An 18549-nucleotide genomic window follows, 5' to 3' on the forward strand; every position below is an offset into this window, starting at 1 on the left:
CGGTCCCTGAACTTCTTTTTTCTTACCCGTTTAGGAGGGAATATAGGTTTTCCTTTCTCCTTCCAAATGGACCTTGTCTGCCTTTGCCATAGCCTCACATTTCCCTTTCTCTTTAGCAGACGGGGTCTTCCACGCCTCTGAGCACACCATAGAAAACTCTGAGAAGTTGATGGAAGCTTCTGGCTGTTCTCTCTTGTGCTCCTCCCACCACGTTTGCCCAAGGAATGCATACGGAGACTTGTTTCCTCTGGCTTTCTTAGGATATCGCTTGTCCGTGTTTCGTTGTCTTTCCTTCGCCAAGCCCAGAGTCGCCCAGAGCCTGTCCTGCTCTCCTGTGCCCTGACGCTGTCTGTCTAGAAGACTGTGTACTGCAGTGACAGTGAGAGTGGGAGCCAGACACCACCTTTGCCCTCTTTCTGCTGTGTGAGGGAATCGTCTGCATGTTCAAGTGTGACAGGGATCGCATTCTCAGTTTGGCTCAGTGTGCCATCCCCTGAGTTGTTCACAAAATTACGATGATCACCATCACACTTATTTTGCTTTACACTTAGATATAGGTGATTTTATTTGCCTATTACACCTCAATAGGGCTTTAGAAGTTTTCAGTCCTGGGCTCTACCTCAGTCACAAAATATTTGCAGTCTTCTGACAAGTAGTCAAACTCGAAGATTGCTGGGCATGCCAGGAAGAGCTAACAAGTCACACACAAGCTGTGTCCTTTCCCCAACTTGGTAGAAAGCGCGCTGGAATCAAGAAAGTCTTTTATGACACTGTGGGTAGTACTTCCTGCGGAAGAGGAAATAAGTGCTTCATCCTTACAATATCACTTTATCTGTATCATTATATTGACTAAGTTCAGATTTGAAGATAGACTTTAGAGACCCAAGAATTGTCAGTGGGAAATAAGGCCTGAGATTTAAGTAGCCAATATTGCTTTGGGAGTTGTACTGTGGGAACTATGCTCTCAGAGTTCTGGGCCTCACATCTCAGAAGTGATGAATCTCAATCTTTGGGATAGACCCTTGCTTTTCATTTTTTGCAAGGTGATACGTTTGGCTGATGCTGGTTCTTGAGAGCTCCCTTCCAGGAGCACTGATTTTGAATAGCAACCACATCACACACAGTAGCTGACATTTATCCATTATATCTCACTCCAACATGGCAGGTTTCTGTGAACTAACCCATTACCTTCCTAAAAGATTACTTCATTTTTTGATATTTTTTATACTGAAAGAACAAAAGAAGAGGTAACTGAGGAAGGCAGTTTTAGGAAAACATATGCATTTCTTGATTAAATGCACACTGTTTGTTTGTGGTCTACTGAGTGTAAGGAACTGTGGGAGGCTGCGCACCAGGGAGGCTGTGCACCAGCGAGTCTGCTGAGGCCATTTTTCATGAGTCTCTTACTATTGCCATCTTAGGCTCAGAGAGCAAACAATTACAAAGGCCACAATTGGCTCCCCTTCAGAAAACCTCACCTTCAACACCACACTCTGATTGGCCACTTCACATAGCAAATCGGTGAGCTTAGAATCCCTCAAATTTGCATATCTGGCACCTTATGATTGGTCCAAAAGCAACCAATCATGGCCCACCATTTACAACCAATCACGGCCCACCGTTTACAACCAATCACGGCCCACCGTTTACAACCCACCAGTGTGTATATAACCACGATGCCTGGCCCACAGCAGCCAGACGACAACGACCAGGAAGACAACGACCAGGAAGACGACGACGACGACTAGGAAGACAACAACTGAAGAGCCTGAAGAGCTGAAACACCGCGCAGTCTCCAGACGACCTGGAAGACCCTGCAACCCCTGAAGATCCTGAAGATCTGACCCTGCATCGTCTCCAGATGACCTGGGAGGCCCTGAAGAGCTGTAACACTACATTGTCTCTGGACGACCCTGAAGAGCTGTGACACCGCGTCATCTCTGCTCTGCTCATGGTAGACAACGCGACCCTTAAGAGCTATGACACCACGTCATCTCTGTGCTGCTCACGGTAGACGACGTGGCCCTTAAGAGTTGTGACACTGCGTTGTCTCTGTGCTGTACTGTGCTGCCCACAATAAACGGATGACACTGTCATCTCCGTGTTATAACACTACGCCGCTTGTCCCGGCTCTCACTCCTTCACTCAGGAAACCTGTTTGGCTGTCCCCCTGGGTCGGGACACCTGGTGCCCGAACAGGGACGGGACAAGGAACTGTGGTAGGAACCTGGAACACTGTTAGCTAATTCTCTGGCACCTTGGAAACTAGTATTAAGTACGCATCTTGTTCAAGAAAGGGAAAAGTGGAAATGGGGTAAGGAGGAGCAAAAAGAAAAAAGAAATAAATACAACAAGCTGGTGCTTCTTTTATTCTTTCAGTATAACACATATTTGCAAATTAAGTGATATTTTTAGGAGTTAATTCGTTAGCTACACAGGAACCTGAAGTGTTGGAGTGAGATATGATTGATGTCAGGGACTCGTGTGTGCTGTACTTGCTACCCCAGCTCAGTGCTCCTGGAAGGGGGCTCCCAAGACCAGCATCAGCCTCACTCATTACCTTGCAAAAAATAAAAAGCATGGATCCATACCAAAGACTCAGATTCGTCACTTCTGAGGTGTGAGCCCCAGAACTCAGAGTTTCATTCCCACATTACCATTCCAGAAGCAATATTTAGCTAAATGACTCTCATACCTTATTTCTCACTGACGTCACTTGGGTGTCTAAAGTCTATCATCAAATCTGAACTTAGGTCAATATAATAATACAGATAAAGTGATGTCAGAAGGTGTGGGGAGCCAAGAAAGAGATGTGAGGAAAGCGTAGGACATGACCACCAGATGGTGACCAGGGTTATTGTCTGGACATAACCTTGGGTGACTGAATTATGTGTGGAATGTTCCAAGTATTGTTGCAACAACCTGATAAACTCAGCAAGGACTTTTGGGTCCCACGTTAAGGAAGCCAAATGTTTCTGTATAAATAACAGCAATAAACTTAACTCGGGGCTGACCATTATTGACTGGCAATCCTCCCGTCTCTATCCTGTCATCTTGTCTTCTTCAACCCTCACCCCCATCTCAGGAGCTGTTCACCGTTGGCATATCCAACAGAAGGAAGGAAGAGTTATTTGCTTTTCTTTAGGAAGTACTCTACTCATAGTGTCTTTACAACCAATCACGGCCCACCGTTTACAACCCACCAGTGTGTATATAACCACGATGCCTGGCCCACAGCAGCCAGACGACAACGACCAGGAAGACAACGACCAGGAAGACGACGACGACGACTAGGAAGACAACAACTGAAGAGCCTGAAGAGCTGAAACACCGCGCAGTCTCCAGACAACCCTGAAGATCCTGAAGAGCTGACACTGCATCGTCTCCAGATGACCTGGGAGGCCCTGAAGAGCTGTAACACTACATTGTCTCTGGACGACCCTGAAGAGCTGTGACACCGCGTCATCTCTGCTCTGCTCATGGTAGACAACGCGACCCTTAAGAGCTATGACACCACGTCATCTCTGTGCTGCTCACGGTAGACGACGTGGCCCTTAAGAGTTGTGACACTGCGTTGTCTCTGTGCTGTACTGTGCTGCCCACAATAAACGGATGACACTGTCATCTCCGTGTTATAACACTACGCCGCTTGTCCCGGCTCTCACTCCTTCACTCAGGAAACCTGTTTGGCTGTCCCCCTGGGTCGGGACACCTGGTGCCCGAACAGGGACGGGACAAGGAACTGTGGTAGGAACCTGGAACACTGTTAGCTAATTCTCTGGCACCTTGGAAACTAGTATTAAGTACGCATCTTGTTCAAGAAAGGGAAAAGTGGAAATGGGGTAAGGAGGAGCAAAAAGAAAAAAGAAATAAATACAACAAGCTGGTGCTTCTTTTATTCTTTCAGTATAACACATATTTGCAAATTAAGTGATATTTTTAGGAGTTAATTCGTTAGCTACACAGGAACCTGAAGTGTTGGAGTGAGATATGATTGATGTCAGGGACTCGTGTGTGCTGTACTTGCTACCCCAGCTCAGTGCTCCTGGAAGGGGGCTCCCAAGACCAGCATCAGCCTCACTCATTACCTTGCAAAAAATAAAAAGCATGGATCCATACCAAAGACTCAGATTCGTCACTTCTGAGGTGTGAGCCCCAGAACTCAGAGTTTCATTCCCACATTACCATTCCAGAAGCAATATTTAGCTAAATGACTCTCATACCTTATTTCTCACTGACGTCACTTGGGTGTCTAAAGTCTATCATCAAATCTGAACTTAGGTCAATATAATAATACAGATAAAGTGATGTCAGAAGGTGTGGGGAGCCAAGAAAGAGATGTGAGGAAAGCGTAGGACATGACCACCAGATGGTGACCAGGGTTATTGTCTGGACATAACCTTGGGTGACTGAATTATGTGTGGAATGTTCCAAGTATTGTTGCAACAACCTGATAAACTCAGCAAGGACTTTTGGGTCCCACGTTAAGGAAGCCAAATGTTTCTGTATAAATAACAGCAATAAACTTAACTCGGGGCTGACCATTATTGACTGGCAATCCTCCCGTCTCTATCCTGTCATCTTGTCTTCTTCAACCCTCACCCCCATCTCAGGAGCTGTTCACCGTTGGCATATCCAACAGAAGGAAGGAAGAGTTATTTGCTTTTCTTTAGGAAGTACTCTACTCATAGTGTCATAAAAATCTTTCTTGATTCCAGTGGATTTTTTCCCCAAGTTGGAGAATAGACACAGCATGCATGTGACTGTTAGCTCTTCCCAGCATACCCAGCAATTCTTGAATTATACTTCTTGTCAGAAGGCTGTGGAAATATTTCATTTCAGAGGTAGGGCCCAGGTTTTAAAAATTTTAAAGCTCTATTGAGGTATAATGGACAAGTCAAATTACATATATTTAAATGTACAACATAAATACATTTGACTGTGATCATCAGAACTTTCTAAACAATTCATGGGATTGCACTGGGAACCAAACTGAGAATGCAATCCCTATTACACTTGAAAGTGCAGAATATTCACTCACAGAGCAATGAGAGTAAAAGGGCTGTGTGTGGCTCCCACTCTCACAGTCACTGCAGTACATGGAGTTCCATAGAGACAGCACAGGGGCAAATCAGAGCCAGATAGGCACTAGGTGACTCTCGGCCTCATGGAGGAAACATGGGCACAGGAAATCCTAAGAAGCTGAGAGGCAAAATGTCATCATAAGCATTCGTTGTGCAAACTTGCTTGGAGGTACACACAATAAAGCACCCAGATGCTCCAGTCAACTTCTCAGAGTTTTCTAAGAAGGGCTCAGAGATGTGGAAGACCATGTCTCCTAAAGAGGAAGAGAAATGTGACAATATGCCAAGGTGGACAAGGCCTGTTATGACAGACAAATGAAAACCCATATCCCTCCTATAGGGGAGGAAAACACGAAGGATTCCCATGCATCCAAGTGGCTTTCTTCACCCTTTTCCTTGTACTGTTCTGATTATTTACAAAAATCAAAGGAGAATATTCCGGCCTAACCATTGGTGATGTTGTAAAGAAACTGTAGGTATGTGGAATAACACTGCTGTAGATGGTGAACAGCCTTATGAAAAGAAGGATGCTAAGCTGAAGGGAAAATATGAAAAGGATATTGCTGCATACCGAGCTAAAGGAAATCTTAAAGCAAAAAATGGAGTTGTCAAGGATGAAAAGAGAAAGAAAATGGAGAAGGAGGAAGACAAGGAAGATCAAGCAGATGATGATAATCAATACGTAGGTTCTAGTGAAGTATTTTTTCCCTTTGTCTATAGAACATTTAACTTCCTATAAAACAACTCACTCCTTACAAGAAATAATTGAAGTAAAATAAAAGAAAATACAGAAGATTCAGTCAGGGGCATTTATTTTTTTTTTGGATAGGTTTGTGCTATAGGGCATGTGCACTCACCAGAAAGACAGAGAGAGACAGAGAGACAGGAAGTGAGAAATCACCCCCCATGGGGGATGGCCACACTACAATCCCTCCTCAATTCTCCTCTCAGGATCTTGGGCATGCACGCACATGCGCCTGGCATGAGTTTAAGCCACCAGGTCTAGGACTCAAACCACAGTTGACTACATGGGCATCTGGCAACATAGCCATTACACCAACTGCTGGTCCCAGTCAAGGACATTTTTAATGTACATATTTTGAGGCATTGTGGTTGAGTTTTGCCAGAAATTCTCAACTTTACAGAAGCAAAGATCTTTAAACAGTCTTCATTACTTTCTACAAATAAAGTTTTATGGTCTGGGAGTTCCATTTAAAGTGGAATTGAAGTTTAAATACTTCAGATAGGAAGTATCTGGGGCTCCACCATCTGCACCTGCACTACATCTTGGGAAGGTTATAGTTATCCAGACACAACTGCTCTCTGTCTTCTCTCTTCAGTCTAACAGTCTCTCCAAGTCACAGGATCTGGAGGTAGAGCCTTCCCTTTCATGAGGTTTTTCAGTCTCCCTCAGAAGAGGAGGAAACCTGAAGGTCCACATAGAAGACACTCACTGGGACTCGGGAATAGTGTCCCTCAAACTTCTCTAGGATACGTGGGATCTGAGCAGGAGGGTTGGCTTTTCAGGAGGAAAGGATGAGGGAGAGGTCATTAACCTGGAGCTTTACCATCCATTGTCCAACCTCCTGAAGACCACTCTGAGGGACTGGCTTGGAACATGGCTGGACGGTGGATGATGGGACACCAGACAGGCCTAGAGAGTGGCCAGGTGAGGTCTGTACTGTTGAGGTTACAGGTCAGAGCTGGCAGATGGGCTAGTGTATTCTCGGTCACTTGTGGTGACACTGCTTGTCACAGTTTAGTTGTATTTGACTGAGGCTGTAGAGTCTGCACAGAGACAAAATTTGTCAAAAATACCCAGTTGCTGCTGAAGATACCAGACCTAGAGTGAGTCAGGGCTCTGATAGGAGACCCCCCCAGGTCCCTGTAGGGATTGAGCTGACCTCCAGTGAAGAGGTACTGTGGGGAGACAGGCCCTGGGGTGAAGCCAGGTTCTGGGAGGGGCAGAGGGGAATGAAACATCCAGACTCAGGTTCTGCTGGGCAGATTAGTGACATAGAGGGAAACACCTAGGGGCAGGGTGAAGGCTCAGGACCCAGTCCACAATCTGTCCTGCCCTCCAGGCACCCCGCCCACACTCAAGTGTCAGTTCTGACTGACTAGGAGTCCAGTTTTGGTGAGGAAGCGAGCTTCAGCACTTGCAGTTTCCACTCAGATCAGTGTCCCCATCGTCCTCCAGACCTCGGGTCTGGGGTCACTGTGGAAGTCACTATCCACACCTGCATTCCAACAACCTGAGCTTGGTGACTGGGAGACGCTATGAGTTGGTTCCCAGATGTGGGTCTATCTCTCATTAAAGTTCTTCTTCCCCCCTTTCTACTTCAGTCTCAACTGACGCCCTCTACAACCGGATCCTGTCAGGTCGCCACTCAGGGACGGGCTCTCCCCTTGAAGGACACACCTGGACACCACCCCTTCTCCTTGCCCAGGTTCTGCAGACCCCAGTCCTCCCTGAGCCCCCTGTCATGGGTCCTCCTGGGCCCACTGCCTCCTCAGGTCGGTCCCTCATAGTTACTGATTCAGGGAGAACACTGACCCTGGGCTGGGGACTCAATAGCCACTAGCTGGGGACACCCCATGTCCTACTGTCCCAGGTCCCATCCCACAGGCTGAGTCTGGCACCTGTTTTCCCATCGCTGATGTCCCCAGGCAAGTGAGTTCATCCTGGGAGAGGCGAGTTCTCCCTGTTCCTATGAATGTGGATGTGGTGTGAGGGGGGATACGGATAATAGAGAGAGCCTGAGAGAATCTGAGTGAGGAAAGGAGCCTGAGGGACAGATGGAGATGGTGACATTGCACTAGATTGTGATGAGTCCTGGGGGCTTGGGAAGACACAACAGTGAGTGACTGGGGTAAGAAGTAGCAGTACAGAAGGGAATAGAGAAAAAGAGAGTGAGCCGGGGCCAGCCAGCATCCTGGTTGTTAGGGTGGCTGGATCCCACTTGGCTGACTACAGGATTTGAGTCCCCGACCTGGCAGCTTGAAAAGCTTTCCTGGGTAAGCATACCCCAAAATCCTAAAAGAAGTGAAGTACTGTTCATGACCAACCCTGTAGGTGGTACTTTGTCCCTTTCCCTATCTCTCCAGCTAGGGCATGAGCTCTCTAGCAAAATTTTGAGAGAGAGAGAATTAGCAAAAAGACAGAGAGAAGAGGCCGGGGTGAGGTGTAGGGGAAGAGAGTCTTTATCAACATACTGGGGAGTAAAATAGAAATCCCAAATATGTGTGTGTGTGTGTGTGTGTGTGTGTTTTAATTTCCAATATTTTGTGTCAGATTTAGATTATAAGGCACTAATAGTTTTCAGATCTTTTTTCGTATTATTATTTTACACTGAATCACTGTGTATCATTACAACATATCAAATAAATTTTCCCATTAAGGGTGCACTGTATATTGGTTCAGTCAAAGTTATTACCATACACATAACCAACAATTTTCTTTCTATTTTGGGTTCCTCTTTATTTCTTTCTTCTTCCCCTTGATTCCTTCCCTTTACTTTCCCCCATTTCCCACCCTCCTCCTACACTGTCTTCAATTTCACCATTGCTCTCTGTATTTAGCAAAAATATAATTTGTTCTTTAGTATACAATTTTACATTATTATAGGGTGCACTTGAGAAGCATTTTATTTATTTGTTTGTTTATTTATTTAGGAGAGATTTTTGCCATAGGGTGCATGTGCTTGCCAGAGAGGCAGAGAAAGTTAGAAACCATCCCCTCAGAGGATGGCCACACCACAATCCCTTTTTTTCCATTGTCCTCTCAGGATTTTGGACACACACACATGCCTGGCATAAATTTCAAGCATGGGGTCCAGGATTCAAACCATAGTCAACCATGTGGGAATCCAGCGCCTTCACTACCATGCCACTTGCTGGTGGCGGCATATTGATTATTTTCTATAGCAGCTGCATAACCCAAGTTAACCATTCAGTCTACTCTTCAACAGTTTCCTTTATTCTGCTCTGTGATCTTTTCACCTACTGGGCTATGAACTAAAGTTTCCAACTAATTTTTTTTTTGAGAGAGATTTTTGCTATAGGGCACATGCACTTGCCAGAGAGGCAGAGAGAGACAGAGAGACAGAAAGCTAGAAATTAGCCTGTATGTGGGATGGTTATGGCACAGTCCCTTCTCCATTCTCCTCTTGGAATCTTGGGCAGATATACACAAAACTCCTGGTGTGAGTTTCAATGTGCAGGGACTCTCCATGGTTGGCCATGTGGGAGTCTAGTGCCTTAGTCACTTCAACACTTGCTGGCCCCAGTTTCCAACTAATCTTAGATTTCCTTTGTCCTTTTTCTATAAATGTCTAAGGATGGCTGGATTATGGATGGATATTTTTCCAACAGTGCCCATGCACTCACAGAGCATGAATTGCTCAAAGCTACATCCAAAGTGACCTTTTTTGTTTTCCAATGCCAATAATTAGATCTTCTTATATTCATGGTTTTCATTAGCTATTATGATGTTCTAGAAGAATTAAAAACTTGAGCACATTGTGATTAAATCGAGGAGAGCCTTGCTCCTGCCAATGAGTACAAACTCTGGTCTGGAATCTTAGGCCCAGGGTTGAGAAAGGCAGCTCCTGCCACTCTCCCATCAAAGCCAGTTCATTCCTGTGAGGACAGTGATAATTACTCTCCATGGGCCTAACCTGCTGTCCTCCTTTCCTGCCCCAATGAGTAGGCACAGACTCCCAAGACAGCTGGGTAGAGAAGCTCAAGTCTTTTGAAAGCAAACAGAAAGCAATGTTATCTCCTCAACTAGAACAGGGCAGTGGGTTCTATGAAGAAAGGGTGGCAAATAAAAAGAATGCTGCTTGGAGGTTAAGGATACAGGAATGGACAGGGACTGGAAAGTTCAGAATTAGGAGTAACAAAAGTCTCTGCCCATCTTCACCTGGTGATCCTGTGCTCAGCAGATGTGGGGTCTGTGAATTCAAGGGAAGGCCTGTCCAGCTGATTCATCCCTGCTATAACTTATCCTGTGATTTCATTAGGATAGGACATTATTCAGGAAAACAAATAAGTAAATAAATTGCTGAGTCTTGATATTTCAGAGGACAACAGATGAGTCTTATCCACATGGTTAATTCCTTGTGGGGGGGGGGTTGATTTGGGCACAGGATGTGGGTTGTTGATTTGAAGTCCTAAAAGGCACATTCTCAGAACTCAGCAGTGAACTCTCAAGACCAATCTTGCTCATAAAAAATGCTCAGAAGAGGAGCAAGATGAGCAGCAGTCAGGAGTGGCTCTTAGGAAAATGTCATATTCTCTGTGGATTCCTCTGTGCTCTTCTTCCTAAAATGCTGTTTTTAGGATGTGCCAAACCCTAACATACAACTATCTGGCCTCAGACCTTTGCTCACACTCACTCTTTACCTTTGCAAAGCTCCTCCCATCTCTAGGCAGGTTCCAGCTCACCCTCTATCAGTGACATGGAACATGTGAAGTAGCTTCATTTGGGGATCATCCTGGGAAGAACTTTACCCTGAGACATGGATTGGAAAGGGGGGAGTCCCCACGGTGTCAATGAGTCAGGTCAGCAGGGATTGTTTAGGGGCCACTTATGTACACACTCTCAGGTCTGCACGACATTAAGGAAGCAACACACATGTACTTTATTATGTGTGAAAAATCCTAGAAAATAAGATTGACAAGGGAAACTTGTTATTACAGCTATTATATGCATTTTAAGATAAACAAAAATATCAGAATATAGCTGACCGTTTTACAACACAGGTTTGAAGTACAAGGGTCCACTTATATGCTGATTTTATTCAGTAATTATACTTGAAACATTTTTGAAGATTTGCAACAATTTGAAAAATCTCACAAACATGATAGTCTGACTATATCGCACAAATGAAGAGAAAGTTAAGAAATGAATGCATAAACTATTTGTAGATATTAGTCCATTATTCCACTTACTACCATATATGGTACTGCTGTAGAGTGGCACCGAAGGAATGACCACCAAAGTCAAATTAAGGTTAAGGGGAGTCTAGGGACTAGCAGTTAGTGTAATGGCTATGTCGCTGGACTCTCATGTAGTCGACTGCAGTTCGTGTCCTGGACCCAGTGGCTTAAAACTCATGCTGGGCACGTGTGCATGCATGCCCAAGATCCCGAGAGGAGAATGGAGGAAAAGGGATTGCGGCACGGCCATCCGCCCAGGGGGTGATTTCTCGCTTTCTATCACTCTGTCTCTCTATCTGTCTGGCTAGCACACGTGCCCTATTGTCCCAACCCGCGGGACAGTCGAACAGGTCCTTCTTCTTCTTCCGTTTATTGAGGAGAAATGGAGAGTTATATACAGCTGGTGGGCACCAATTTGTTGCCCAAAATGCAAATGAGATAGTACAGCATGAACCAATCATTGATGTGGGTGGATCTCTCCCGTTGCCTAGAAACCCAACCACTTCCGGGGAGAATGGTTGGTCACATGATTTCTGAGAACTGGTTTGCTCAGTGAGGAAGTGAAGCCTAATGGTTTCCAAGATGGTGGATAGCTCAAAATGGCTTCCGTATGCAGTGCCCGCCACACCCAGTAGCAAAAACCTCTCAAAAAAAAAAAGGGGGAGGGGGGAGTCTTTATTAGCTGGCCAGCCACTATAGCTTGAGGCTTGGGCCAAGAGTCAGAACTGTAGCCCCTACCTAAATTTGAGCAGTCTTTCTATAGGGGGTCAGTTACCAGGGGGTTTCCAGGCAAGCAGTTACAGAAACTGAATCAAGCAGGTTAAATACTTCTGAGGGCACTCTCCAGACCTTTATTTAATGGTCTCCATGGCTCCAGGCAGGGGTCTGGTGATTGATAGTTACATTGCTAAGGAACAGGTAAACAAAAGGGTTTCGGGCTAGTTAGCAAAGACAGTAACAGGTACAAGGTGTCACCCTGGATGCGATTTTACGTATGGCTAGCACAAGCTATTTTTCATAGGAAGAGCAAGCAGATTTACAGAAGCAGACAGCCATGTAAGGGTAAGGGAACAAAATGGATGAACAGTTGCTCATGTGCAGGATCTACTATGTGGTCTTCCACAGTACCATTCACAGACTAGAGAAATGGGAACAAACATAAAATTGCAGTATTAAATTGTAACTGTGGAAAAATAACTGTACAACACACTGCACTATTGCGCTAATTTTATAGCCACCTCCTGTTGTCACTGTGGTGAGCTTGAGGGTCATGAGCGTCTACTTCAAAAACCTCATGAGGCTGATTAGCTTCATGTAAGCAGTTCATTTTTCCGGTAAAGTGGGTAGTACACTAAAACATGTTCTCTCCAGTTTTCTTATATTTTTCATCATGTTTAGTGCAATAATGTCAACCTTGCACAACACTATGGGACCCATAGAAAGTGCCACTATTGATGCTGGAATTTCTTCTAAAAAGGTAGAGAAATTACATTCTGAAATGTTGACTAGGTGGATAGTAGTGTACTGTGACCTGCAGCTGGGACTTACTTTACAGTAAGCATACAGTATATAGCACCTGTGACGTACAAACACACATCAGTCACCTGTTCTGGTTATCAGTAAGGCCTTCAGTCAACAGGAGGTAGTCAGTTAAAACTTAAATAAGTTTTAGGGAAGCCAAATGTTATATGTGAATTTTCAAATGTTCATGGGGTTCTGTGTCCCTAACTCTCCTGTTTTACAAGGTTGAACGCTACAACTGGATTCAAGTTATTAATAATTTGGAATGGAAGGGAGAAGTCAGAAGTTGATACCAGTGAAAAAATAATGTGGAATTTCATGCAGATGATAAGAGTGTGTTTTATTCCATAATTTTTTTAAATTCTATTTATTTATCCATCCATTCTGAGACAGTTATTCTCAACAGGGTACTGATGCTGCAGTTCACCTCCAGAAGATAGATTATCTAGCCCCAGATTGTGGGCACACAAGTGCTGGCATATTCAGGGATGTCCTAGGATACGAACTTGAAACCTCCCATTGATCAGCCTCACAGAGCACTGCAATTTATCAGCGTGCTACGGCCCAGCTTTCTTAATTGGTTTATTAAAAGGATCAACCTTCGTGCAAGCAGGTGGCATAGTGGTTAAAGCACTGGACTCTCACATGGCTGAATGCAATTTAAGTCCCGTGCCCACTGGCTTATCACTCATGCTACTTATGCATATGCATGTGTCCCCAGAATCCCAAGATGAAAATAGAGGAGAAGAGATTAAGATATGGCTAGCCCCCTGTGGGGTGATTTCTCACTTTCTCTGTTTGTGTCTCTGGCAAGTATATACACCTCAAAGCAAAAATTTCTCTAAATAAATAAATAAAACAATCAACCTAAGGACCAGCAGATGGCATATGGTTATGTCGCTGAACTTCAACATGGTTGAGAGTGGTTCGAGTCTCGGACCTGGAGGCTTGAAACTCATGCTGGGTGCATGTGAGTGCATACCTAAAACCCCAGAAAAGAATGGAGGAGAAGGGATTGTGGTGTGGCCATCTCCCCTAGGGAGTGAGTTCTCACTTTCTCTCTTTCTCTCTGGTGAGTACACACGTTCTATAATAAAAATCTCTTAAAAAAATGATCAACCTAGATAATTAATTTGTATTTTATAACTGAACATGAAAGCCCCAGATCATAGTTTTGTTGGTGAGTTCTACTATAGTTCTAGTCTGTATTTCATTATTTCTGCTCTGTTCTAATTGTTAATTACTTCCTTCTGCCCACTTAAGACTAATTTGTTTATTTTCTGTTTTCTTGATGTAGAACATCAGATTTCTTCAGTAAAAAAATTTGTATATATAGGTATTTATATAAATTAAGTTTTAATTTGATATCTTCATGATATAACTAATACGATAAGGGCCAACACATAAATTTCCAGGGGACATTCAATTGCTGCCTACTAAAATCAGTTTATATTAGAAAACCATGAGTTGACAAACCACAATCCAAACAATAACAGCAGTGTTATTTTTTCATGTTTCCTTTATTTTATTTATTTATTTATTTATTTATTTATTTATTTATTTTTGGAGAGGTTTTTGCTATAGGGCGTGTGTGCTTGCCAGAAAGACAGAGAGAGACAGAGAGACAGAAAGTGAGAAATCACCCCCGAGGGGGGATAGCCACACTGCAATCCCTTCTCCTCCTTTTTCCTCTCAGGATCTTGGGCATGCACACACACACGCCCGGTGTGTTTTAAGTCACTGGGTCCGGGACTCAAATTGCAGTCGACTACATGGGAGTCCAGTGACATAGCCATTACACTAACTGCTGGTACCATCCTTTTTCATTTGCCATAGGGTATATGCACTCACCAGAGAGAGACAGAGAAGACACAGTGAGAGAAAAAAATGAGAAATCATCCCCCCGCTCCCCTGAGGGCTTGACTATGTCATAATCCCTTTTCTTCCATTCTTCTCCTGGGATTTGGGGCACACAAACATGCACACACAGACTCTCCCAGTGTGATTTTCTTTTCTTTTTTTTTTTTTTCATTGTGCAATAAACTTTTTAATTTTCCTTTTACCATTGGGGTCATCTTTGGGGTCATAATAGTTGTGTTAACAATAGAATGGAAGGAAATTACATTAAATTGTATGCAAATATCTCCAGGACACCTTAACAATTATGGCAAGGCAATTATGAATAACTTTTTTTTCTAAGTAATATATATTTGATTTTTAAAGTACATTAAAGAGCTGCCGTATCTAGGGCTAACTAGGAAAGAGCAATGGTACCATCCCAGGAGCCTACCTCCCTGAAAGTTTAGACTTCAATTATGAAAAATCCTAAGATTTACCAGATCCTTCATATGTAGTCAAGCAGAAGGCTACTTGGGTTGAAAGTATTTATTCTTGAAACTTTACAATGTTTTATCTTTAAGTAAGTGCACAAACCCCTTTCTATTATTTTCACTCCATATGGGTATTCTTCATGATTTCAAGTAGAAACTCAGATTCTGGTATTTTCAAGTTTATCACCTGTAGACTCACAAATCCTATCACTTAAAGAGAGCCAAATCAGAGAGGAGTATATAGATTGCAATCTAACAGAATCTAACAATGGTAACATTTTATATATCATTTACACATGTCCCCTTCCATTGAGAAAATTTTAGATCTGAGACTATTCCAGTGTAAGCAGCCTCAGGCACATTCTTAACATTCACATGGCACCTCCCTTTCACATGAGACAATCAGATTGTGTATTGTTTTTTAGGCAAACAAACGAAAAAAGTAAGCATCTAAGTTCCTAATTCAGTAATTTCAAAAATAAGTTATGAATACTCAAATATAGACCTGAACTTTTTAAATAACAAAAAACTAATTGCAAGAAGCATAAAATCAAAAACTTTTTTCTTATAGCTAAGGTGTGTAATGCATAAATATATGAAAAATAAAATTCACAGTAAGTTTTAAAACTAGAATTAAAGTTCAGCTAATAAATCTTAACCTTATAAGTAAATTAATTTCTAAATCCAACAAAAAAAGAGGGAGTATTGTCAGATGTACAATTAAAATATTATAACAGAAGTAACAACAATGAAAGAAGAAATAGGCTTTGGATAGAAAATTCATTTTCTTGCCAATAAATAGGTCCACCTGAGGGTATTTCAGATCTTTTCACTGAATATGTATTTAAATAGACTGCTAAGAATATTAAATAGTTTTGGAAAAGTTAGCAACAGTCATGCAGCTGCAACATTTGATTGTTCTGGTATTGCGGATTCCTAAAGAATAAAGCATAATCTGGAGGGGTTATTTTAAAGATTTATTTTATTTAACTTTATTTAATTTGTCTATTTATTTTAATTTGACCAGAGAGGAACAGAGTGAGAGAGAAAGAGACACAGAAAGAGAGGGAAAGTGAAAAGCAAGCCACCATGTCTGGGACTTGAACTGCAGTGGGCCATGTGAGAGTCCAGCGTCCTTAGCCACCATGCCACCTGCCGGCCCCTGCATTGTACATTTGAGAAAAATGTTATCCCATTTCATCAAAGCTGACCTCTTCACAATCTTCTGATTTTGCTGGGAACTGGAAGTGGAAGGCAGGAGGAAGTGGGCAGGGAGAGGGAAGGTTTAGGGAAGTGGGGGGAGGGCATGACAGATCAGGGTGACATCAAGGGACATACATCTGCTGACACTCAACTGAGCAAACCTGATCAGCTTCACTTTGTCAGGAATCTCTGACCCATTACAGTCAGAAGCCAACTTAAATATCAATGTTTTTGAAACTGGATCATCTACAACCTTCTGTAAATTAGCAGCCACTGTAACTACATCATGACCATCAACCAAGCCAGCAGAGAAGAGTTCCTGAGATATACCATTGCCTTATCTCTTACTGGAGCAAACTCAAACCAAGTATCATAAGTTCCTTTCTGGAGTTTCTTAATCTTAAAACAAGGTTCACAGTGCAAGAAGATTTTCTGCAGTCTTCACTAGCATTATGTTGTCCCTGAGAGTCATGCACTGAGGAGAACTGTATTTGCTCGGGGATATTGCTGGCATTCACTGCGATCTCTGGTTTTCTTCTTTTACACATTGTGACTTTTCTTGAGAAAATGCTTTTCCTTCTTCACCCTTGTCATCCATCTCATCATCACTCCACTCTCAGTCACCATCTTTGGTTCTATGAGTGACAGCTTGAACCAGGAACTCTTCCTACTTTTATGGCTCTTTGGGCCATGTCTAGTGTTCTGGTAAGCAGCTTCTCAATCAGGTACTCTCTGTTCTTGGCTTTCTGGAAGAATCTGTGGGTCTTTTGGAAGGATCTTTCTGTAGACAGTAAAAATTTTTAAAGGACTCATATTTTTTCATCATTTCTTTATCTTCTGTTTCTAAAGTGGACAGGTCATTTTGCAAAGTCAACATGAATACTTTCATATAAGAATATCTGTGATAAGGTGCTGCTCCTGTTTTCAATTCAGTGTCAGTTATTTCAAAACTCCACATGTCAGCCCTGAAGTCAACCTCTCACCTGTTCCATGACTTCAGGGGCTATCCAACAAGGGTGTCAACCAATACTTTACTTACTTTATCCAGGGTAACATTGCCCCTTCTGCTAAGAATGCACTTACTCCAAAATCTGCTACTTGTACAGAACCATCCTCACCCAGAAGAATACTATCAGCTTTCAAATCCCTTTGGTTCTGACCAATTCTGTGTAGGCAGTCTAAACCATCCAAAAGTTCTTCAAAAATGGTTGCTATTATTGCCTCTTTCAGAACTCCATTCTTATATTCTCCTCCATTGACAATGTATTTTAGGATACCCAACATTGAACCTCCACTTAATTTCACGACCAGCAGAGTTCATCTTTTACCACAAAAGAGGTATAACAGGTCACTACGTTGGGATGGCTGCAAAGACTCATGGCTTGAATTTCTTTTAATAGTTCATCCATACTGGTCTGGCATTTTTCCAGGTTGATCCACTTTATTGCTACACGTTCTTGCCTAGGTTTGCCTAGGAAGCCTGAACCACAGCAGTAGCTCCAACTCCAGAAACCTCCTGCAGCTCATAAGCGTCCCTGCAGGCAGGCCGCCAGAGCCTAGGGCAGAGCAGGGGCTGGGGCGGGACCTGGGGTGCCTCTGGGGCTGGTGCTGCTGTGGTGGCCGCCAGGGCCGAAGACGCCGCTGTCGCTTCCACCAGGGCCGCCTGCTGGGGAATCTGGACGTGCACAGTAGAGCCGCTAGGTCCTGCCATGCTGCTGCAGGAGGAGTGGGAGGACGCTCCGCCGCCGGGTAGACGACCTTCCGCTTGAAACTTCCCCTGCCTCCCCGCCCACACCTCCTGGCGGGCTTACACCCTGCCCGCCGGCAGCCGCCCTCCCCCCTCGCGAGCAAGTCACCGGAAAAAGGGAGACCGAGGTGGGCGGAGAGACGAAGCGGGTAGTGGCTGCTGCGCTGGGGCCTCTAGCCCGCTGTTCTCCCCTTCCACGCGGGGAACCGCCTCTCCCTCCCATTGTCTCCGGCTGGGGAAGGTTCCACCAAAAGGAAGCAAGGCTACTTTGTGTGCGCTCCCCCGACTGGTGGCCTTTCCCGCAATGGATTTTCCCGCCGCCAGGTCCTGAACCACAACGCACCTTGTGGAAGTCTGGCGCCTTAACCACAGTGCCACCTGCTGGCCCCTCGTGTTTCTTTTTACTGCCTTTATTGGACTGTCAAAAATTTTATTTAATATATTTATCTCAAATAAAATGTTTTTTTATTTATAAAAATCTTGTAGACATTTATTAATATCTTAATTTGCAAGATTAAACTAGTTTACTCCTTATTTTGTTTTTGTTTTTCTTCTTTATTTAGAGGTCAAACATTTGGTGTATTATTTTGCTGAGGCCTCCAGCCGTAATAATAGACATTAAATTATTTAAGCAACAGAAATTGAATTTCTCACAGATCTAGAGTCTATAAGCACCAATGTCTAAGTGTTCCCAGGAATGCTTCTCCTGAGAGACCCCTGT

At 43.6% G+C, this 18549-nt stretch overlaps 2 pseudogenes; one reads left to right on the forward strand and one right to left on the reverse strand.

Moving 5' to 3' along the window:
• Positions 1 to 5178: 5178 nt before the first annotated feature.
• On the forward strand, positions 5179 to 10413 carry LOC102495310 (high mobility group protein B1 pseudogene; annotated as a pseudogene).
• Positions 10414 to 16163: 5750 nt separating this feature from the next.
• On the reverse strand, positions 16164 to 17792 carry LOC102495728 (STE20/SPS1-related proline-alanine-rich protein kinase pseudogene; annotated as a pseudogene).
• Between the last annotated feature and the right edge of the window lie 757 nt (positions 17793 to 18549).

Source organism: Tupaia chinensis, unplaced genomic scaffold (genome assembly GCF_000334495.1).
Source record: "Tupaia chinensis unplaced genomic scaffold, TupChi_1.0 Scaffold000365_1, whole genome shotgun sequence".
Lineage (NCBI taxonomy): Eukaryota > Metazoa > Chordata > Mammalia > Scandentia > Tupaiidae > Tupaia > Tupaia belangeri.